Source organism: Diabrotica undecimpunctata, chromosome 7 (genome assembly GCF_040954645.1).
Source record: "Diabrotica undecimpunctata isolate CICGRU chromosome 7, icDiaUnde3, whole genome shotgun sequence".
Classification (NCBI taxonomy): domain Eukaryota; kingdom Metazoa; phylum Arthropoda; class Insecta; order Coleoptera; family Chrysomelidae; genus Diabrotica; species Diabrotica undecimpunctata.
The window spans coordinates 24,457,875-24,483,434 of NC_092809.1; the positions used below are offsets into that span (position 1 = coordinate 24,457,875).

Sequence of the window (25,560 nt, forward strand, 5' to 3'; positions counted from 1 at the left end):
CTCAGGTAAAGTAACAGAAGAAATAGCCATAGAAAGTGAAGTCAAACAGGGTTGTGTACTATCCCCTAATCTATTCCTTATTATGATACATTGGGTAATGAGAAAAGTAACTGACGATCGACCAGGCATCAGATGGAACCTATTCAATCAGCTAGAAGATCTTGAATTTGCGGATAGCATCTGCCAACACTTGAACAAGATTGGACTCCAAATAAACACAGATGAAAACTACACAAAAAATAATAACCACCCAAATAATAAAATAATGATAAACGGTAAGGAAGTAGAAGAGGTAAACAAGTTTAGATATTTGGGATCAGTCATGGAAAGGAACAGGGGGTGTTAAAAGAATATACATATTAAAATCTTTAATAGTTGCATCAAAAGTATGCTACTCTACGGAGCAGAAACCTGGAAACAGGACGAAACCACAACTAAAAACTAAAAACTTTTGTAAACAAACCTTTAAGAAAAATCCTGAAAATATACTGACCCAAAGGAAAGAACAAAGCAAAGTAACATATCTACTACAGTCAAGGAAAAAATGGAAACGGATTACCCATACTTTGAGGAAAGATAAAAGCAACATAACCAGACAAGCACTTGAACACCAACCAGAGGGGAAAAGAAAGAGAGGAAGGCCAGACAATAGCAGGAAAAGAATTACCACGAGAAAACACGAAAGAGTAGGACAAAGATGGGGTGAAATTAAAAACAAAGCAAGAAATAGAAGAGAATGGAAGGAATTAGTACACAGTTTATCCAGAGAATAAACAAGTAAGAAGATGCGCTGACCCGTCAATCTTACACTTTTGGTCAAGAAATGCATAAGCACCCAATTCTCCACACGGAGGGATGAAACTAGAGAGAGAGAGAGAGAGAGAGAGAGAGAGAGAGAGAGAGAGAGAGAAATAGAGAGAGAAAGAAACAGAGAGAAAGATAGAAAGAGTGTGTCAAAAGTCAACACTATGGAGATGACAAAATCAAACATTTAAGAAATATGACACAAAAATGTATTACACATTAATATTTTTGATCAACAAAGCATTTTTAGTTTTATAATAAACCATGCTATCAGATATGTAACACGTGTTAGTATAAATCTTTTAGAAATATCGATTTTTTTGTACTCAATCTATCATCCAATAAATAGTTTAGCAATTGAAAAATAAATATTCTTAAAAAAATATTTTAAAAACATTTTCAATGGCCTCAATTTTCAAAATTTACATTCATGAATTTTTAAAACAAAAATAAAGTATCGGTGTGATTAGCTCTCAAGTGGAGCTACCTACTTGTAAATTTAGAACGAAACACAACACATAGGTCGAAAATAAAACAATCCGAAATCATACATCGGCACACTATAAACAAGTAATTTTACTCAGTAGTGTTAGCTGAAAAAAATTAATTTCAAAAATTATTTCGAATTATTATTAACCCGTAAGTACCATTGTCGAAAAGTGCAAGGTTCGTACAATGTTATGGTCAAATTTGACCTCAAATTTTTTATATAAAATTCTATTGGAAATGTTTAATTAAGTAGGTAACAAAAATGTACCACAAATTTACTTGAGATTTTCAAATCTTGTTTAGTCATTTTTTTCTCAAATCGTACAATATCCCACTGTAGGATAACTACGTTGAAAATAGTTTTTGACAAATATTTTATTTTGTTTATTTATTTTTTAAATAAAATACGCTGCTCATTTCGTATATGCATGTTTTTTATATCAAATTAAAGCTATTTTTTTTTTAATATGATGATCTAAGGTTGTCTGAGAAAAAATGGTCGAAACTTAAGGTTGCCAGCTATTAATAAATAGAGTTAGGGCGCAACGACACTGGTTTGACAAGTGATAATATGTCTATTATTATATAATCTATCGACGCATGCTTGAAAAACTCACACAACTGACACTTCAAACGAATAGCGTTGCGTGATAGCTATTTTATCTTTGATATTTCGCGTTTTTAACAGCTGACAACCCTAATTTTCGACTAATTTTTCTCAGTCAAACTTATCATTTAAAAAAAATAGCTTTAATTTGATATAAAAACCATGCATATAAGTCATGAGCAGATTAATTTATTTAAACAATGAATGAACGAAATAAAATTTTTGTCTGAAATTCATCATCATCAGCCCCTCTCAATACACTGCTGGACATAGGCCTCCCCTGTTTGTCTCGAAAGTGTTTCTTGTGCTTGCTGTATCCAGTTTTTTGTTGCCTTTCGTAAGACGTCTTGCCATCGTGTTGGTGGTCTTCCTCTGCTACGTTTATCGGCTCTTGGTTTCCATTTAACTAGTTTGCGAGTCCATCTTCCGTCCTTCATTCTGGCAACGTGTCCAGCCCATTTCCATTTTAAGTTACAGCTTCTTTCAATGACGTCTATGACTTTGGTCTTAGCTCGTAGATCTTCGTTTCTAATCCTGTCTCGCAGAGTGGCCCCTATCATTGATCGCTCCATTCTTCTCTGCGCTACTCTTAGTTTTTGTGCGTTTTTCTTTGTGAGCGATAATGTTTCTGCACCATAGGTGATCACCGGTAGCACGCATTGGTCGAAAACTTTTTTCTTCATATTAGTTGGGATGTCACTCTTAAAAACGTTCCTAAGAGCTCCGTGTGCTGCCCATCCTTGTATTATTCTTCTGGATATTTCGGTTTTTTGATTGTCCTTACTTATCTTAATTTCGTGACCCAGATAGGGTTCATTTTCTATTTCAAGGTGTTTACTTGGTACTAAGTTCGTCATATATTTTGTTTTTGTTATATTCATTTTTAAACCTATTTTATGACAAACTGTACTAAGTTCTTCCAACTTTTCTTTATTTGTCTATATCGTCTGCATAGCTTATAGTATATTTGAAGAATAAGCTGGAATAAATTCTCAGAATACTAATCTTCGCACCTCGAAATACATAGGCGTGCACATCTTCTAACTAAAACGTAATCTTAAAAGAAAAGTTTGCCTTAAATTTATTTGGATATTTAGAACAAAGTAATCCAATCCAATACTGGTTTAAAATAAAAAGATATACATAAAAAGAATAAAAATTCTATTATTTGTGAAACATACAGTTAATATAAAATAATAAAATACAATAAATTATACTGAAACGTAAAATACATACAGAAAAACTGTAAATTTTTATATATTCCTATTAATAAATAATAATATTCTTAATACTAATAATATTGGAAATAAGAATGAAAATTATATTAGCAATAAAAAATAAATAAAAAATAAACAATGAAGTTGTCGGCAATTAGTTCAAATGTAAAATAAACTTCTGAGCTACAGTTTAAAGTTAAGCTTCCTCATATTCTGTTTCAGACGAAGTGTTATCCGATCCGGGATGAATTATTATAGGTTCTATACTGCTATCTATTATATGATCAAGCTTCCACATATTTTTCTCAATATCCATAACGTGATTAATACATTTTTGCCAATGTTCAGTCGTTACTTCGGATATTGATTTATGAAAAAGAATAGTAACATCTGACAATTTAAAAGTTGTATTATTTCGAGCAACATTACTTTTAACTTCGGCCCATACTAATTCAATCGGATTTAGCTCGCAATGATACGGTGGAAGGCGAAGTATTTCAATTCCTCGTTTTTTGGCTATTTCCTCAATGACATATTTTTTATAATTTTGTTTATTAATTTTAGCAAGCTCTAATAATTCTGCTTTTGTCATTGTATCGTCAAAGATTAAATTCTTAGAAGTTAACCACATTGCAATTTCATCTTTCCTCCATTGAGTAGTTGGTAAACGTTCAACTAATCTAGAGTGGTAACTTGCATTGTCCATCACAATAACTGAATTTTTAGGTATGAATTCAATCATCTGTTCGAAATATTCTTCAAACACGTCTCCGTTCATCTCTTCGTGATAATCACAGGTCTTTTTTGATTCAAACAAAAGTAAACCCTCCTTAAGAAATCCATTCATACTACCTATATGGGTAACAATTAATCGTCGACCTTTACCTGTTGGTTCCTTGAAACCAGGTGAATATCCTTCCAGAAATGCTTGTCGACATGTTTTTATAGTTTTGTCTTTCCAAACTCTCCCTACAGTATGACCTTCATTAACCCACGTTTCATCTAAATAATAAATGTTCTTATTTTCTGTCCTCATTTTTTTTATTTTTCTGAGGTAGTCTCGTCTCCAACACACAATTTCTTCGGAATCGATAAGCATTGACTGTCTGCCCACTTTTTCATACTTAAAGTTTAACTCATGCAAAACTTTCCAAAGTTGGTCTCTACTTATTGTGGGTAAATCGGGATCGTCGGTAATGGCTTGTAAAACTTTATCTAAAGTTGGTATTTGTTTGTTAAAAAAAAATGAGTGGACCATTCTACGAATTGCATTTTTGAAGAATTCATCCACATTCACTTTCGACAATTTTGGTCTTCCTGGTCTCGGTTTGGGTGGCGTTATACCAGCTGATTTTTCCTCTTTTAAAATGTTATATACAGTTGATTTTGAATATCCCATTACTTTAGACGAAATTTCAACTATACTATCAACAGTATTGGAAGGATTGTGTTGCTTAAAATAATTGTAGACGTTAAGGATAACACTCTTTTCGTTAAGTGATAAATGATTCAACTTTAATTTTTTAACTGGTGTATAATCACACGTTAATTCCATATTCTATAAACTCACTATTCACTCTTGCAAAAAACAACTGTGTCAGATCTCTTCACTCGCTTATAATCGACTAAACAAAAATTTTCTGATATTAATGAATGACTATTTAAAGACCATTAACCATTTTATTAATCATTGGTTTTCCAAACAAAATCGAAATTTATACTATTTAAGATAGCGTTCACATTTATCAGAAACCATCTTTCGCTAATCGACTTTTTCTATCTAATCTATCAAAAGACCATTAACTAAATACCTGTGTATTTTAAGAGTTTCTTTATTTCTTGTTATTTAATGGGTCATTATCATAACGACAAAAATAACCATAAATAACGTTACTAAAATAAACAGATTTATATAAATATAATATGCTTTGAAAATGGTTTAAATATCTAACAAACCGAAACAAATAATGTAATACCCTTAAAGTACGTCTGTGACCAGCTGAAAAAACCCTAGCCTACACAGTTCTAACAATAGCAGGTATTTAAATTTTACGATAGTCCATGTGACATGGAAAAATTTCTATCTAAATAGTCAAACCCAACGTAAAATAAGCTAAAATATTGACGTTGTACGAAAAGCACACGTACTAAAATATGCTTAACAATTTAGTTTTTTTTTCTGAGAATTTACTCCAGCTTATTCTTCAAATATACTATAGGTGGTGTAGCATCTCTCCGTCCACATTTATTCCTTTGTCACCCTATTATTAGGTAAGTTTATTCTTTTAATAGTATTAACCCATTAGGGCGATAATACAAACAAAGAGAAATTTGACAATTAAACATATGACAATAAATTTTTTAAATGTGTGTCATTCATTTTAAAATCGTGACATTTATTCTGCGATGCATAAATATTTGTAAAATATAGAATGCTCTCAATTACTTGTTTATCAAAAAAGAGTGAAAAAACTTCAATATAAACTCGCCTCCATGGTTGGCTTTTATATTGTCTAAATATCAATCAGACTGATGTTGAATTACTCCTGAGTACAAAGGAGTATCTGTTGTTACCCAACTTGAGACAAATTTGGATTTACTATTTTTGCCTGGTTTTCTCTTTGGACGTTTTATCTGTGATTCTGAGGAATATCATAATCAGAATCGTCAATCACTTGTATTTCATATGTACCTGCAATATCCGATTTTATTGATTATTCACAAATAATATCATCAATGTCTTCTACATCGGAACTTTCATCTAATTCCGGCGGCAAATAAGCCACATTAAGTGAGTCAGCATTTTCACAATCTGAGTCTTCTTCTAACAAAACTATTAACTCTTCAGTAGTTAGTGCCATCTTCATTTCATATTTCAAAAATTTACTCAAATGAACAAATGCACTACTATATACACGCATTCACATGATAATAGTTTAGCTTACTTCATTTTAATTTATATGGAATATAAAACAAATAAACACAAGGAAACTTTCAAATCAAGTTTAAAAAAAAAACAAATATAACGTTTACAGCATACAACAATTCTATAAATAGAGACCGAATATGTTAAAATTTCAGATTGTATAGTCTAATGAAAAAATAAGTATTTTCCAAAGTTTTCTTATTTTTTGAAGTTCTGTATTGCGTAAAGAATAAAATTTTACTTTAATTTGTTAGACAACTATAAGATACCTGTAAAAAGACACATGATAATTTAATAATTATATCGGTCTTAGATTTAATTTTTACGTCATTACTTATGTGTTTAAATAAATAATTAAATCCATTCAAATCAAATTAAAAAAAAAAACAAATATAACGTTTACAGCAGACAGCAATTCTATAAATAGAGAATGAAGTGTAACGACAAGATCGTATGTTAAAATTTCAGATTTAGTCTAATGAAAAACTAAGTATTTTGCAATAGTTTCTGTTTTTTGAAGTACTGTATTAGGTATTCTGTAATAACAATAAAATTTTACTTTATTTTGTTAGACATCTATAAGATACCTATCAAAGTACACTTGATAATTTAATAATTATATCGGTATTAAATTTAATTTTTACGTAATTACTTATGTGTTTAAATAAATACTTAAAATTTTTTTTGGTACGCCTCTGTAAAATTGATAAGTGGAATATGATTTCGTTGGTAAGTTAGCGTTAAGTGCGATGTTGCCAATTAATCGCCTTCAATTAAAAATTGTTTTAGTATACAGCTTTCGTATGAAATTTTTGTAATTTGTCGTAAATAAAGTCAGTTTCTATAAATGTGTTCAATAAACGATGGGCGATTTTTGCCATTTTTTTTTATTCTCATGAGATCAACAAAATTTATCAATTCAATTGAACGGTTGTAGTGGAATTTCTATTGTTAGAGTCTAATATTTAAAGCCTATAATATGAAATCTTGATTTTGAGTTTTGGCAACAAATATGAGGCATTTGTAACGTGCCTAAAAAACGCAGATTTTAAAATTTCACATTAAAAACGATTGCATGTCATGGAAAATGCCTCTTGAAAACGATCTTGAGTAGAATTTATAGCTGAAAAAAAAATCAGTTTAAATTCAGCATTTTTAGGCATATTTAAAATGTCACACATTTGTTGCCAAAACTCAAAACTAAAATTTCATACTATAGGTAAGTTCCAAAAATTAGGCTCTAAAAATGAAAATTACATAGTGACCGGTCAATGAAAGTAATAATTTTTATCGATCTTATGAGAATAGTAAAAAATAGCAAAAATTGTGCAACGTTTATTTATTTAACAACTTTATACAAGCTGACTTTATTTGCGGCAAAACACAAAAACTGCATACGAAAGCTGCACTCTTCATCTCTAAAGTGCATTTTGATTTTTGTCGATAGGACATTCCGATTAAAAGATCGAATTTTTACCTTTGAGTTGACACAAAAACGCCTGTCGCCTCGTGCGTTGTTTCTAAGAGAATGGTTCATTCTACACAAAATTGCTAATTAACATTTTTGTTCAAAATTATCTCAGGTACATTTTTTATTTGAAACATTTTTTTCTAATCGATTACAGATTCTTGGTAAATCGATTTTTTCCGTCCCTCCCTAGGTGGGGGATTTTAGGGGAAGCCCGAGGTAGGAGAGGTAAACTTTTTTGCATATTTTTTTCCCAAAATTGACATTTTTAACAAAATTCAGCTTGTTCCTATAATTTTTATAGGTTCAGTGGCCTTTTCGTCTCTAACGACTGGAGTATCCTAACCAACTTGAAATTGAAATTAAAAAAAGGCTGCCACACCATGTATGATGCGAATGCTACAGTTGTTTGGTCACGTGATTCGCAGATGTGACGATAAATTAGAGAGATTAATTGTTTCTGTAAACGTTCCTGAGAGAACGTTTACCAAGAGAAGGGTCACCAACCAGATGGTCAGGCCAAATTCAGAATTCAGCGGGCCATTCTGCCAAATTCTTAGAGCAGCTGAAGATAGAGAGCAATGGAGAAAACTTGTTAGTATTATTGGAGAAAAATACGAACCTCAGTAATAAGGAAACGACAGGTGAGAGAATGAGAGGGAGGGAAAGAAAGATAGTGTGGCTGGGAGAGATAGAGAGAGGAGAGGGGGGAGAAGGAAACTTGGGCCCAACCGATTTAATTATATACCTAGATATTAAAGTTAATTTATGACATCCTTCCCTAACATCTCTATAAAAGTGGCTAAAAACATTTGAAAATATTGAAACCGATCAAACATTATCAAAAGACATCCAACATTGGACGAATGACGGCTAAAGAAAAAGAGAAAGTAATTAAAATTACACGTTTTTTGTTTGTATTCTGTTTTCAGAAATTAAAATTTTATTTTTGAAAACGATTTCCAGTTTGAAAATCTAAACGTCAAAACAAAAAAAAAACTTCCCATCTCTAACGTTCTTTCAACATACCAGCATTATTATTCCAAATTAGTTTGACAGAATACTACGATTAATTTGTTAGTCAAACTGTGCGAAATTTTAAATAGAAATGGAGGTCATAAACTCTTTTGCAGTACTAGTGTTGTATGTAATTCCAAAGATAATAATGCAAAATATGTAAGATTTTATATTGATTTATATGAATAATAAATTGCCGTTTATAAAACCAATTAAATATTTTTATATTCAATTATAGCAACCATCTCTCGCCTATCAGATAAAATTCATTATTATAATCTGTTATGTCGACACCAAAATATATATCAAACTAGAGAATGATAAAAACACAATAAGTCTACAAACACACTGTCGTACCATTTTATACTATGCTCGATTGACCTTGATGTACGGCTATCTTTAGATCAAATTAATCTACAATAAAATACAAAATACTATTTTGTAACAACGAAATTTGAATGTACTTGCCGGAATGATCGTAAACATTAATGTTTAAGGGTCAATGTTCAATAGTAGGCGAATCTGCCAAAATAATTTGTCACAGTTCAGGATAGATACATTGTCCCATTGTTTATGTCGTTTATACCGACTTAATCAATACTGGAACTGTACTTTTTTAATTATGGACCGATTAAACTAGAATTCTGGTCTAATATTGACGGAGTTTATTGTTTTTAAATGAAAATTAATTTTATTAATTGATTTGTTTAATCACGATATGAGTTTCGATAACAAAAGATCTTTTTTAAATGGTCTATTTAAAATTGAATCCACATGTTTTTATGTAATATAGTTTATAACAACCGAAGCAGATAATGTAAACAATAATAAAAATGTCGATTTCAAGTACGTTTGCTAAAAATGGTAATTATCATCGATGTGCTGCACATTAAGTCTCATTAACCAAATTATAGGTTATAAATAGACTACTGCAAACATAGACATATAATATAAATACACTGAGCGCTGCAATACTGCCACGTTCTCCCAGTGCTACAGAGAAAACTGACGCAAAACAGTCCCTGCATCTCTTTTTAATGGACCGAGTTTATCGACCACGTAACCTAAATGACCAATGGGAAGATCAAGTGGTAAATAAACTTCGCCCATTAGAAAGAGATGCAGGGACTGCTTTGTGTCACTTTTTCCTGTCGCACTGGGGGAACGAGGCTGTATTGCAACGCTCAGTCTATTGAAAATGAAACTAACCACTTTCAACTACCTAATTCACACGCATTACTGACACCCGATCAGTTTTACGTCTAACGCTTGTTAGAACTAAAAGTATACTATAAAGACAATTGAAAACTTGAGCAGAAGTCGTTAAACTAGATCAGCTGTGGCCAAAGAGTTGCTTCCGATCGACCGGTCGATCACGACAGCTTCTGGATTCGATCGTAAAGGAATTCAAAATGTAACAATAAAACACCAAAACTTCCACAGCATTTATTATAAAATCTTAACACTACAGCTGTTTCGGCTGATTTCCCTTCTCAAGTGATCTATTTTTGGCATGCGTTTACACTTTATAGTCTTTAATGAAATAGGTTGAGGAGGGGAAAACTGTTTGTCTCAAGGTGGTCATTCAGAATTATATCCGTGATTTTTAATTTGTTAATTTCCATAGATTCTAACAAGGACAGCTTAAGGCTTTTTTTTTAATGTGAAGAATTTGAAATTCTGTCATATCATTAAACATGACGTTCATTGACTTTCGGAATAGATAATATAAATAGACAATAATTAGATAATTCAATTACATGGACAACCAAAATAATCACAATTAGAATATCAGAAAGAAGAATGTCTAGAAGTAATTAAAACTGAAATGCACAAAAAAAGGGGACGACCAGCAGGAAATGGATGAAGTCGGTATAAGGTCCGCTTGCCATTATGCTAATTTCAATACTGATTTCAGTATTCAAAATATTAGTTAGTTGCGCTAGTCGATTTAGTATGAAAAATGTGTGCCTGTGTTTGCAACTATCTTAATTTTAATTAGTATGTAGACATGCGCTCTACCAATTCTGCATTGATAACCTAATAATGAAGTTTGATTTATGATTAGACTAAACAAAACACACAGGTAAATAATAACTGAAAAAGAAGCTACAATTATGTGCAGTATCTTTAATTGTAATAATGATGCTAGCAATAAAGAAAAAAAAATCATACGCTTCTTAAAAAAAGCGTGTATAGAGAAAAATGGATCAAAAGAAGAAGGTTAGGCAAAGGAATATTAAATATGTTAAATGAAAAATTATTAATAGAAGACCGTTTGGCATATAAAAACTTTTTACAAATGACTAATAATATCTTGTTTAAAAAATTGTTACGAATAGTTGAGACTAACCTCACTTTTAGTTAATATCATAATATTTCATAATTTTTAGTACAAGAAATTAGAACATGCTCTAATTTTTAGTACTGAATCGGCGCGCGCATCTAATTTGTAGATACAATATTTTTAGTACAAAATTCAGTACTGAATTTAGCATAATGGCAAGCGAACCTAAGACTTGAAATTTCTAAAAGTCAAAGATTGGAAAAATTATGACAAGATAAAAAGAAGTGGAAGAAAATATTAAAACCATTAAGATCATGGTATAAAGATTTAAGTCTAGGATATCCATTAAAAGTGCAAAATTTGTTTCTATTAGTACAACGATGAATGTTAGCGAAAATTATATAGGAAAGATTTAGGTAAAAATTAGAGAAGTGACGATATAACAGAAACTGTTATTAATAACTGGTTACTGACAAATAACAGTGACTAATAGTTATCCAATAAATAAGTTACCAGTTATTCAGTTATTTTTTATATCAAGTCAGTTACTTGAGTAAACGATTATTCTGCTGTTAATAGTGTTGCAACATACCGAGCTCAGTCCGGTATTACTCGCTTCTTATGTCTAATTTCCGCATTTTAACTGCCTGAATAACCGTCTACCAGTGAATAACCGTCTACCAGAGAATAACAGTCAATATTTTAACGCTAATGTACGTTACTGGAGTAACTACTAAGTAAGTTACTGGAAAGATTAGCGTTAGCATTAAAAAAATAGCCAGTTATTCTGATAGACGGTTATTCTGGTACACGGTTATTCAGACAGTTAAAATGCGGAAATTACGTTTTAGAAGCGAGAGTAACAAATATCCGTAGATGTAGATACCTACGACATATTACTTAGTAATTATTTAGTGACCACTTATTTATCTTTTTGGGAGTAATGTATGTACCTAACCTAAATACTATTTATTTAATTCTTCACTTTTTAAAATTATTGAAATTTTAATGTTTAGACATAAATAAAAAACATTAAAATTTTTTTTCGTTATCAATTGCTTTAATATCTGACATAGTAACAATTTTATTTACAGATTTGGTTAAGTACCTGATTTACAAAAGATACATTGCAAAAGGTAGAATTCTAAACAATTTCCGTATTCGGAATGTAATTCAAGGAAGGATTTTATTATCATTTTCTTATTTCGAAATCAAAATTAATGACAACAAAAAATGCAAATTCATTATATTGTTACATGATGTCAATAATAGAAATAAGGAGAATAACAGGCAATGGATGAATGGATTAGTAATTTTTGTTTGTACCACTCTGTAAATATTTAAAATAAAATAACACGTAAACACGTGTTCAAGGGTTCAATTTTAGTTATTTCTAAAATTTTATAAATATTTTTACCTAGAGGTATAAAAATAGACAAATTTTGTATTATGGCCCTTATTCAAGGGCAAACTCTAAGCCGATTATATCAATATTGGGACTTCCAAGAAGAACTTGGTCAGATTTTGACTTGAATAACTTAAATAACTGATAACTGTTTAAAATAACAGTTATCCGAAAATAACTTCCACGGTTATAACGGTTATTTAAAAATAACTTCTAAGCACATCACTAGTAAAAATCTACGTAGACGAATCAAGACTAAGACCAATTGAGATTATATCGAGACTGTGAGGAGTTAACTGAGATTGCCGTAAGATAACATGAAAATTGACCTTCATTTCTCAAAAATACTCTCTGCCGACTATTGAGAGAGGTAGGCTTGATTTATGAAAAAGACGAAAGCAGTAATAGTGGAGCAACCTGATGTTATAAATTGGAGGCATAAATTTCTCAGAAATATCGAACGAAAGGATACAATATTTTATACTTTTTGGATAAAGGTTGTGTAAAGATGTATTTCTAAAAGGCTTAAACACTGATATAAAATACCCAGAACAGCGAACTGAATGTGTTTTTTTAACAAAAATATATTCAAGCCACTATGACGAAATACAAGACGAAATAAGAGTCTTTCAAAATTTGTAGATTATCAAAGAAATAATTTCATGGAATTCACTTATTTTTTCATATTTTGCTCTTGTTGATCCATAAAAATATTCCAGTGCCATTATGTTTCTCCCCTTTCACACATTTGATTCGGAACTTCTTGTCAACTCTGCTATGACCCGGAATCCATGGGAGTATCAAGGTTATCACTACTCGATATATTTTATCAAGGTTAAACTGGGTTTATTTTGTGCGTCAATTTTCGCTTATATTTGTCGATTTCCTAATTAGATTTGAGCGTGAATATGTTTACTGACGACTGGCGCAAGGAAGACTGATGGCGGGAAAACAGTCAATCCAGCATTTAAGTCGTGGATTCGAAGAAAACATGTTAGTTTGAGTTTGAAGTTTGAATTCCGTGGATTGATTAAGAATGTTAAGACAAGTTTTATATAATTGGACAGCCCAAAACTGAGGCGTTTTCGCTTGAGACGCTTTGAAAGGCGCAATTTCTATTATACTTTTTTTGCTTTATTTTAACTTAATATACATATTGAATTTGGTCATATAACATACAATTTATACCTTAATTTTTATAATTTATAATATAAGCACTTCAAATATTTTTGATCAATTTTCTTAACTGATCATATTACTTTTTTTGATCATTTCTTATCGTTTTTATTTTCTGTGTTAAGTGATTTTGGGTAATTTTCTGTATTCAATTTTTTTCTCATACTGTTCCATTCACTCTCTAATTATTTTTTTTGTTATCTAAAATTTTTACTGGCAAGAATATTTCACTTGTTTGCTGTTGAAGCTGTCTAAAAGATAATAGCGCATTTCCCTTCTGCAAGTCTATAACAATGTTTATGTGTTTGAGTTGTTTAATTTTGTTTGTCTTTCTTATATTTGAATTTGTAATTCCGTAACGTACAATTAATTACATATTTTTTTCTTTTGTCGTTTATTTTCACTTCTTTTTATCTCACATGTCCAACAAACGAAACAACGCCAATTTGTCAAGCCAAAAAGCATACTCAAGAAGCAATTTATCGATATTATTTTCATACTTCTCACAAGATCATCATCGGATTAACCGATGAGGAATTTTTGGAGCATAAGCTTAGGGTTGCCGCAGATCAGGCATACTACAGAGCAAAATCCTTAAAACTGATTTTTCAATTAAGGATTTTTCGTCTTCTTTAAATATTTTTTCACAGTCGATTATACCTTCTATACAGTTAGAGTTTCGAACCTTAACATACAAATCTTTTCAGGTAATTTTCGAGATTGGCCTAGTTTCAAAGAATTTCAAAGCTTAACATACTAATCTTTTCAGACAATTTTCGAGATTGGCCTAGTTTCTATATTTTTTAATACTCTAATCCCCCAAAATTCCGATTTGTCCTATGTGGAAAAAAGTACAATTTAGTTCATTAACTTTTTCTACTTCAACGAAAAAGATTCGATAATTTCCTCATTTCAATAAAAAAAGAACCGTTACTTTGAGTCCCGTCAATGCCACAAATCAAACCTAATATAAATGTCGATCATTTTTGTCTAAAAGGCCTTAAGAACGTTAGGTAAACAGCCTAATTTATATGTAAACTACTTGATGTGAAAAGAAAGACTCAAACTTAAAGTTGAAACAAGTGGAACAATATGACCAAAGTATTGGACCTTTTTAATTTTGATGGTGTTAATCAATTCTCACTCTTTGTGCAAGGTTTCTAACACACATTAGTTGGATACGTATGCTGTCCACGGGATTTTGAGCATACGACGGTAACATGCTTCCAATCTATTATGAAGTTTGACATTTATTTTCATGGTTTCACATCCATAAAGCAAAGTAGACCAGACTTTAACACTCTTAGACGCGTATACCAAGACCGATCATAATACAGAATGTCAGCGAATGAAGCTTTTACGTGCCGTTTCTATTCTGGTCAAAATTTCCTCGTAGCTCTCAACCCTCCAGTAAATCCAACTTTCCCGATATCTAAAGTGTCCCACCCCGTCCAAGGTTTTGTTCTCTAGTTTTAGTAACGTGTCTTCAATATTAATTTTTCCGACAATCTGTTGTCGTACGTATCCAGGTCAACTAAGTCTAAGCATTAAAATAGTAATGTATGTGGAACTCTATCAAAGGCGTTCTCGAAATCTATAAAACATACTTAACCGTCTTTTTCGTAAAAGTATTTGAGACAATGCAATATTTTCATAAAAATTTGGAGTGTGTGACTCATTAAACTGTCAATAGTCGCTACATTCTTTAGCGTTACTTTTGGAATTATTACGAAATATGGAGGCTTAGATATAACTTTTAACTGCAGAATATCGACAAACATAAGATTGGTGGAAATGATATTACCACTATGATCAAGCGAAACCGTCTGCAGTGAGCAGGACATGTAGCCCGGGCCCCGGAATCGAACATAACAAAAAATATTTAACAGCGCAGCCGGTGGGAATAAAAAGATGGGGCAGACCGAAGCTGAGGTGGATATATGGGGTAACACAGGATGCTGAGAAGATCGGTGTTTCCAACTAAAAAATCCAAGGAAGGGAAAGGACAAGGTCACGGCCCTTTTAAGGGCTGTAGCCCATAATGATAATGATGAGCCTGTGTGTCAGATTAAACAGTATACACGACGGATAATCTCCCTGCTGTTTTCAAAGGTTCAAACTATTCTTCCTGGATCCGTACTCTGCGACAGAGCAGAATTGACGCAGAAATCTTGACAATGTCAAGGTCCGTTTAAGGGCTGTAGCCCCATGATGATGATGAGCCTGCGCGTTAGATTAAACAGTATACACGACGGATAGTCTCCCTGCTGTTTTAAATGGTTCAAAATATTCCGTCTGGATCCGTACTCTATACTCAATTTTCTCGAGGGTTAGTTTTGTTAAAATTATTAACTAATTTGGTTATTGACATTCTAACATACATTCTAATATGACATAACTAATATGTTATCGTATGAGTAATGTTTTATTTTATTATTGTTACTTATTTTTTGTTCAAGTGGAAAATAAGGAATGACCTTGCAATACTTGTCACTAGACTATCATTAAGATTGAATTGAATTTAATCTTCCTATCAACTAATATCACTGTTTCTCTAACGTTTGATCCAATATCATGCAACGTTTGATTCTTCTTCTTCTTAACGTGCCATATCAGAGTTACCCGATGTTGGTAATCACCATTGCGAAGGCTTCTCGATCTTCTGCCACATGGAATAATTGTTTGCATTTGATATCTGAGTCCATTCACGAATGTTTTTTAATTAAAAACCTGTTTTCTTCCTAGATCTCTACGTCCTTCTATTTTGCCTTTAAGGATCAGTTGTAGTATTCTATATCGATTTCCTCTCACTATGTATTCCAGATAAGACATTTTCCGGTGTTTAACACTCTTTAGCAATTCTCTATTTTTGTTTACCCTCCTTAGTACTTCCTCATTAGTTTTTCTTGCTGTCCAAGGTATCTTCAGCACCCGTCTATTAATCCACATTTCCAATGCTTCAATTCTGTTCATACTTGATACTTGTAGTGTACACGCTTCTGCTCCATACAAAAGTATAGGCCAAATATATAGTGTATTTTTATGTATGAGAGAGTAATAAAACAATAAATTATGTATGCAAATCCCTAAACTGTTGATACGGGTGACTCAATGAAAAACAGATATTTGTCAACAAGTTTACAGAAGTATATAGGAAAACAATTTTAAATTGAGTATGACCACCAGGTATAAAGGTTGGAGCAGAATAGAATACAATAGTTGTGAGGGTTACTAATCCCTAAATAAGGTTGCCAGTGTCGGAGTGATGGAGGTTAACAGGTACTAATTAATTTGCAAGAAATGTAAGATGTTTATTTTATTGGTTATATAACCAATAAAAGTTTAATAAGTACCTACCTATTTGCAAAATAAAGTTTAATTCTTTAGATAAAATAAAACGTTTTATTTTATCTGAAATGAGTGCATTCCACGAAGTAAGGGTTTCAACAATCAAACATTTAATTCTTTAATTCCAGGAATCTACGACAGTAATTGACTAGATAATTACCTTCTAAACTTATTCCACAGAAAATGTGATAGTGGGTTTTTCCATTTTGTAGGAAGGTCCAAGTGGCGTATTCAAAATTCTTAACAGTTCACTAAAAGTAGGTACTTCAGTTGCAAGGTGCAGTTTATTGTGTATACTAGTGTTATGGAAAATTTGGAAGTGCTGTGTAAACGCCGAAAAATTGGTCCTCTAACAGTTAATGAAAAAACATTAATATTTAATTGTTTTAAATCATTTACAGACAAACGTTTATGTGAAAGTGTTGATGAGACCGTTGAGTTAGTTAGCAGTACACTTGGTGTTGGGAAATCTACGATTTACAGAGTTATTGAAGAAGAGAAATGTGGTAGTTTTCAAATGCCACGTAATGCTCCAGGGAAACCAAAATTTCAAATAGAATATCATTTTAAAGAAGGACTTCGACGGAAAGTGCATGAATTCTTCTTTAGACAAGAATTTCCAACATTGAATAAAGTTCTTGTCTCAGTTCGAGATGATAAGGATTACCCAGAAATGAGTCGAAGTACGTTATGGAAACTTTTAAAAGAAATAGGCTTCCGCTGGAAAAAGAATCCCAGAATGTCTATTTTATTAGAAAGAAGCGATATTGTCATATGGAGAAGACATTTTCTAAGAACCATAAAGGAAATGAGAAACCAAAAAAGAAAAATATTTTATATTGATGAAACATGGATCAACAAGGGTCATACACCAAATAAATTTTGGCAGGATGAAACTGTTACAAGTCAAAGGCACGCTTTTGTAAATAACTTATCTACTGGTTTAAACCCACCATCAGGAAAGGGACGCAGGCTGATAATATTACACATTGGCAGTTCAGACGGTTTTGTTGAAGGTGGTTTATTAACTTTTGAATCAACTCGTACCGGTGACTACCATGAAGACATGAACGCTGATGTCTTTCAAGAATGGTTCGAACAAATGATAGATCTTCTTCCTAATAACTGTGTAATAGTAATGGATAATGCAAGTTATCACTCCAGACTTATAGAAGGACTGCCCACAACCAAGTGGTTAAAAAAAGACTTGCAGAATTGGCTGAGTTCAAAAAATATTACGTACCATCCCGGATCTATAAGAAAGGAACTTTATTCGTTGTGTGCCCTTCATAAAGAAAAATTTAAAAAATACGAAGTTGATGAAATTGCCAAAAATCGTGGAATGACAGTACTTAGATCCCCACCATATCATTGTGAATTAAACCCGATTGAACTGGTATGGGCACAGATAAAGAGTGAAGTTTCAAGAAAAAATACCACTTTTAAAATTCATGATGTTAAACAGTTGTTTTTTGAGGCCGTAAATAATGTAAAACCTGAAAACTGGGAAAAGGCAGTAAATCACACTATTAAAGAAGAGGAAAAAATGTGGAAGCTGGACAATATTACTGATAAAATGATCGAGCCAGTTATTATAAATCTTGGTTCTGAAAGTTCATCTTCTGAATCTGATTTGGATTTGTAACAAGTAGCTGTAAGTTTTATATTGATATTTTTATTCATCTATTTAACATACCTTAGACGGTTTTAAAAACTCTTTTTCTCTTTTGTAATTTTTAAAAATTAAAAAAAATGTGAATTTTTTAAAACCCTTTTTAATGTAGGCCAGTCAGTTCTAATATAGTGTGTGATAAAAGAGGTCACTTTTGTTTACATACACATAACACTTTATAACACTGAAATAATTCATTTATTTTTTACAATTATTCAAAGTAATTTTTCAATTAATCTTGAGCACGCCCATGGAGTGGTCGGAGCTACCAGTTAAAATTATGCTAATTACTCTCTCTTTCATAAAAATAAACTATAACACTTAACCACTCTTTTTCTCAGTTCTAAACTGAGATGATGATTGCAAAAAAATTTCTTCATCTTCATAAAAGCAGCTTGAGTAATTGCTATTTTTCGGTTTATTTCTATGTCTGGCTGAATCTAGTTGCTCCGTTATGAAAGTCCCAAACATGTAATTGTGTGAACTGTTTCAACGTTTGATACATTTTTAGACAAAAAAGCGCAATTTTTCGTTTGTTCGTTACAAAACGATAGGATATATATTTTTTAAAACAATATCTCAGAGATGATACACTTTCGATTTCCTTTTTCATGGAGTAATAATCTTAAGTATTTTAAAAAATAACAGTTTTTTGTTTATTGGTAATTTTAGGAGTAATAATAAATCTGGGCTTAGCTACTGACTTTATATACATTTTTATTTTTCAACAGCGCTGCTACAAAATATGTATATATTTATAATAACCTTGCTTCGCCAAGACAGGAATAGAAAATTGATTTTGTCATCCCTTGAGTAAGGGCGGAGATGAAACCAAAAAGTACTAAAGCATAAATTTTGAGACCCTCAAGTTTGCCAGGTGTATCATGATCGTGCCACGACGATGTGTAGGTCAAGGCCGATTGTATTTAATCGATACCGAACTTGGATTTGCGCAAATCTCCTAAATATTTTATGTGAGTCTAACGTGGTCAAAATTAAAATAAAAATTATGAAATTCCGAAAAGAGGTGTGGAGTATCCCAAATTGTATAGAAAAGTAAAAAATAAGTGGTTATAATAAACAAAACCAGGGAGATTCTGAAATGAAACAGAGTAGATGAAATATGGCTGCAATTGTACCTATATATGTAATAACTTTAACGTGTATGGTATCCACAGGATGCCGGATGCGTGAGAATTCTAATTATTATTTATAAGAAGGATAGTATATCCTGCAAATTTATAGAACAATTACAATACATTAGACGTATACAGTAATTTCATGAATACTTAACAAGGAAACTCGGAATTTTTTCAAATCTACAGAGGAGGATACAGAGGAGATAGCTCTTCTGTTACTACAATAAAAGTAATATAAATTACAACAGAATGTACGTCTTTTGTCTCTAGTTGCATGAAATTTTGTCTGCAGTGTTGCATATACATTCCGCGAGAATGGCTGCAGTCATCCTTTGTGATGATCCCAAAAACAGCTAATGCCACAAAATGCAATGAACACCGCTTAATCAGTTTAATGAGTCACTTGCTGAAACTCTTCCTTAGAATATTACACTCAATAATGTACAAGATACTAGAAGAACTTAGCGGGTCAACACAATTCGGTTTTAAGGGAGGACTAGGAACAAGAGAGGCAATTTTATGTTTGTACACTTTAATACAAAACTGTTTAGATCAACGAAAAGATGTCTACCTCACCTTCATCGACTACGAGAAGGCATTTGACAATGTTAAACATGATATCATGATGGAACTACTACATAGGGCCAACATTGACTACTACATAGGGCCAACATTGACCAGAAGGAGATCAGAATTATTCAGAATCTATACTGGAACCAAATGGCAAAGGTGAGGATTGATCAAGACCAATATACGAATGAATTTGAAATCCGGAAAGGTGTCCGCCAAGGCTGCATACTCTCTCCGATGCTTTTTAATTTATATGTTGAAAATATATTTGCGGAAGCATTAGAAGACACGGAATTAGGCATTAAGGTGAACGGCATACCAATTAGCAACCTACGCTATGCGGACGACACAGTGATTATAACTGATAAATTGGAAGATCAGCAGTTATTACTTGATAGGGTGAATAGCATAGGTAAAAAATATGGCCTCAAAATCAACATTTTGAAAACGAAATATATGGTCATTAGCAGAAACCCTCCAGAAAACCCGATAATATGCATAGGTGACGATCGCATAAAACGCGTGAAAACTTTTAAATACCTTGGCACCACAATCAATGACCAATCGGATCCACAACAAGAGATAAAAACCCGAATACAAATGGCAAGACAAGCTTTTGTGAAATTCAGACCGCTCCTATGTAATCAAAACCTAAATTTCGAAATACGCTACAGAATGGTCAAGTGCTACATATGGTCCATCTTGCTTTATGGCATGGAAACGTGGACTTTGAAAAAAACATCTATCAACAAACTTGAAGCATTTGAAATGTGGTCATTAAGAAGAATGATGCGCATACCTTGGGTGGATAGAGTTCGAAACGATGACGTCCTTAAGAGAGCCGGCGTGGAAAGAGAACTCTTTAAATTAATTAAAAAACGCAAGATTGGTTACCTTGGGCACATATTGAGAGGAGCAAAATATGAAATACCACAGTTAATCCTACAAGGGAATATCGAAGGTAGGAGAGGAGCCGGCCGCAAACAATTATCCTGGTCAAGAAATATTAAAGGATGGACAGGAATACACAATACAGGCGAGCTGTGTCACGCCGCCAAGAACAGAATTCTAGTAATGAGATAGTCGCCTACGCACTTTGGTGTATGGCATGTTAAGAAGAAGAAGTTGCATAGTAATGCATAGTCTGCATTTTGTGCATATAACAAGACGAGAGGTTTAGCTCGAGTAGATAGTATCAACTAAAGTACACTTTAAATAGATTTGATCAATTCACTCACAAACCACTACCACTTAGTTTTCAATGTGCAGTTTTTTGGTGACATTTTTTATGTGATTTAGTATCTTTAATGGGAAGTAACCACGTAATATTAGTTAAACAGATTTTCAACTAATATTATAGTTAATTCTTATTAAAGATAGTAAATATCGTTCTCCCATTAAAAATAGTAAAGATGGTACACGCTGCAAATAATGTAAAAATTCGGTAATTAAACAGTGCTGCCAGTGCAATAAATATGAGAAATTGTAGATGAATTAGATTTGGTTATGTCGATAGTTGGGGATGCCTACTGACACTATTATGAAAGTGAAAGTGTACAACCCAAAGACAAAAGTTCAAGTAGACCTAAAATTTTCAATTTAAAAATTTCAAGAGCCATCGTAGCACAGTGGTACGAAGAGGCAGGAAATATTTTATCGAGGGAGTGCTGGAGAAAAATATCAAGAAATTTTGAAAAAAAAAATTGCCAAGCGCGTGTTGAACATTTCATAGTTCAACAGGACGGTGCTGCAATGGATTGGTACCATAACATCAAGTTTTTCTTAGTCTTCGAACAACCCGGATTTTAATCGCATTAAGGCATTATGGCAGAAAATGAAATTAAATTTGTCCCAAATGATTCCCAAAAAACCAATACCAATTTGAACAATACATACACTAAATGATGGTAGTAAAGTGTTATTCCTCAAGAATATCAATGAATTAAAAAAACAATCCCCGACAGGATTGAAGCGATTGTTAAGTCAAATGTTGATATAAGGCCATAATATTAGAATAGTAATTTCTGGCAGATATTTTTTAGATGGGATTAAACCACAATTAATTTTAATAAATTTTTTGTTTATAATTCATAATTTTTACTTTCAGATTATTTTTGAAAATGATTTCCGAATTGGAAATCGAAAGGTCAAAACAAAATCTCATCTAAGAAATCTCTATGTTAAATACGTCACAAGAAAACAGTTTCAAAATGTTTTTAATTTCTTGAAATTGTTCGAAGATTTAATGATCACATTTACATGCAATATATTTATTTATTTACCAACAATGCATTTTAAAGTGTCTATAAATTAAGCTATTTTAATGTTATTGACTTTCAATATTGATTTTAATGATTTAGAATTCAGGGGTTAGCAAACAGCGGCTCGCGAGCCACATGCGACCCCATAAGCCACTACGGCAAGTAAGATGGAGATTCCCGAACTGTTAACCTGAAGCGAGAGTACGATATATAGCAAAAATCTAAGTGTGTATTGAAGAACAATTACTAAAAAATAAAATTTCTAGTTTGAAATTCTCGATTAAAAATCAACAAAACGTATTCAAAGATGTGGTAGACAGCAATGAATCAAGTGTTTGTACTACCTTCAGGTTAGCAGAAATACTAGTAAAACGTGGGCGTCTATTCATCGAGAATGAACTTTTAGATAGTGTCTTAGCAATCGCTAAAGAAGTATGTCCAAAAAACAAAACAAAAATTGAAAGTCTCAGTCTCTGATAAAACTTACACCCGACACACCGGAGAATTGGGCGTTAGCTTGTATAAACAGTTCAAAGATAAAGAACACCCTTTTGATTATTTCTATCTAGTAATGGATGAAAGTATGAACGTGTCATATATAGCACAGCTTTCTCTTATTTGTACGTAATATTGACGAAAGCTTTAATGTTTATAAAGACCTTATAAAGAAGTGCAGTTTGAAAAGTACTGCTACAGGGGAAGACTAATTCCGTTATTTGGAACAAGCCTTGAAGCTATTACAAATAAGCTGGTGAAAATAGATGTGTTACTACTAATGGAGGTAAGACCATAAGTGGGCAAAACAAAGGTGTTGTACAGAGAATCTTTACCAAACAGAAAGACTCAGAATCAGCTGCGCCTTAATATTTCATTGTATTGTTAATCAAGAAGAGCTGTGAGTCAAGGTTTTATCTTGGAAAGAAATAACGTCCACGGAGATATCTACTGTCAATTTTATGAGAAAAAATAGGATCACACAAATTTTCTGGAAGATCTGAGAGCTAACTATAACGTCGTGGTTTTTTACTGTAAACTGAGGTGGCTCAGTCGAGGTACTGTTCTAAAACTGTTTCTTGAACTGAGGAAGTAGATTCGAGATTTTATGAAAATTAAGGAAAAGCAAGTTGAAGAACTTTCCAATGACCACTGGATTTTAGAACTTGGTTTTCTGTCTGATTTAACCTTCGACCTAAATCAACTCAACAAACACTTACTGGAAAAAAAAAACAAGATGGTATGTGAGATGTATTCAGATGAGTAAAGTCATTTGAAATGAAACTAAAACTATTTATTAAGCATATTGATGAAAGAAACTTTGATCATTTTCCCAACTGCAAACCTTTTCCTTTCCCAACTGAAAAATGTGTTAATACAACTCCAAACTGAGATTCAAAATTGATTTATCGTTTTTAAAAAGATCCCTCTTAACATAAAATGTTTCCAAACCCCTTTTGCAGTTTATATTGATGTTGTACCAAGCAATTTCCAAATGAACAGTAGATGTACAAAGTAATACCACTCACAAAACGAAATTTAAGGAAAGCGCTAACTTGGTACGCTTCTACAAAATTTTGGTAGCAGATATCCATTAAGCAGATAACTATCGAAAAAAAAACAAGTATTGTTCTCAACTGGACGAAACAAATGAAAGTAACAATAAATATGACGGAAAATGCAAAAATTAGTTTATTTATCTAAAAAAATTGTGTTTATTAGATGAAATGTAGCCCGCATCAATAACTTGATAAAATTTGTGGCCCTTATATAAGAAAATGTTACCGAACAATGATTTAGATAATAAATTCAAACTTTTGATGATTTTTTGTTGTTAGTGCTCCTATAGGTTCTCATTTTAATCTTTCATTATATTCCGAATTATCATTACTATTCAGAAATGTTTCGGAAAAGTTTAAAATGAACTCCTGAATCAAAACTAACCAAAATGAGTATCAGCGCGACCTTACAATAATGTAGCGTATTTTGAATGCGGTGTCTGAGTTTTATTGCTACTTTTCTCTGTGCCAAACTGTAACAAGCGCTACCAATATCGGTTTATTTGCACTGCGGAACTGTAGGTGAATGTATACGCACGAAAAGAAGCTCTCTTGTCGATTATAACAAAATTTATCTTATAATAAGTCTCATAACGAAGAAGAAAATTTAATGTAAGGGTTCTGAAACAATAGTAATATTATTTGAAAAGTTATAAGCAACAATATCGTACAGGTCACCAAAATTTAATATATATGTGTGTTTTTAATGTTGAGTGTCATAGCTTTACACAAATAATCTCAACGACTATGTCTTGAAGAAGGAATAAAAGAATTCCGAAAGCTCGAACAAAAGTCAAAAGAATGTTTCTATAACATCCCGGCCAAACCTACCGACTGCATCCCTAATAAACTGTGTTGTTTATATATATATATATATATATATATATATATATATATATATATATACTGAATGGCGATTGTTTAATTAATGTGGAAATTCAACAATGTGGAGGACACAAGTGAAATTTTGGTATAAACAATTTCGTGGAGCACGAGATCCTCACCAATGCTAGCCAAGAAAACCATCACTCAGAAGATCATAACACTCTCCGTCAACTTATTGTAACGGTTAGCCAACTGAGCGTAGCAGTAATTCGATAAACAATGGGAATAAGCTAAGACATCATAGTAATGACAAGTGGCAAATCCATCATTAAGCCAAACACTTTAAAATAATTTAAAAATTTTGAATTTTTTGAAGTTTGTTAAACTGCTCGGGGAATTATAGACATGGATATCCGATACAAATGTTACTCGTGCATGACAATGCCCGATACTTCATTCAATATTTATATTACATACAATACTTCATTCATGACTATTCAACAGTTGATTCGCACTCTCAACAGTTACTTTGATAACAATTCCCAACTTCAGAAAGATAAAAAACCTTTTAATTAAAAATTTACTCAAAATTAAAAAATGATGACGTCAAGTCGATGGTTCTTCACTCAACCCTTTAATCCAAAATGGCGATAGCTGAATTCGCTATTAGCTCTGATCAAGCACAGCTGTCGTCATTTTCAAGCGAATGGTTCAAAATGTTCCCTTCTAGTTAAGATCTGATAAGACTGAAAACATTTGGATGTTTGAATTACACAAAAATAATTTTTAAATTATG

General features: G+C 32.1%; 1 protein-coding gene across 1 annotated transcript in view; it reads right to left on the bottom strand.

The window, feature by feature from the left end:
* FoxK (forkhead box K) overlaps nucleotides 1–25,560 on the bottom strand; it is an 86,393-nt gene that overhangs the window by 36,733 nt on the left and 24,100 nt on the right. The gene's annotated exons all lie outside the window — the stretch shown is intronic.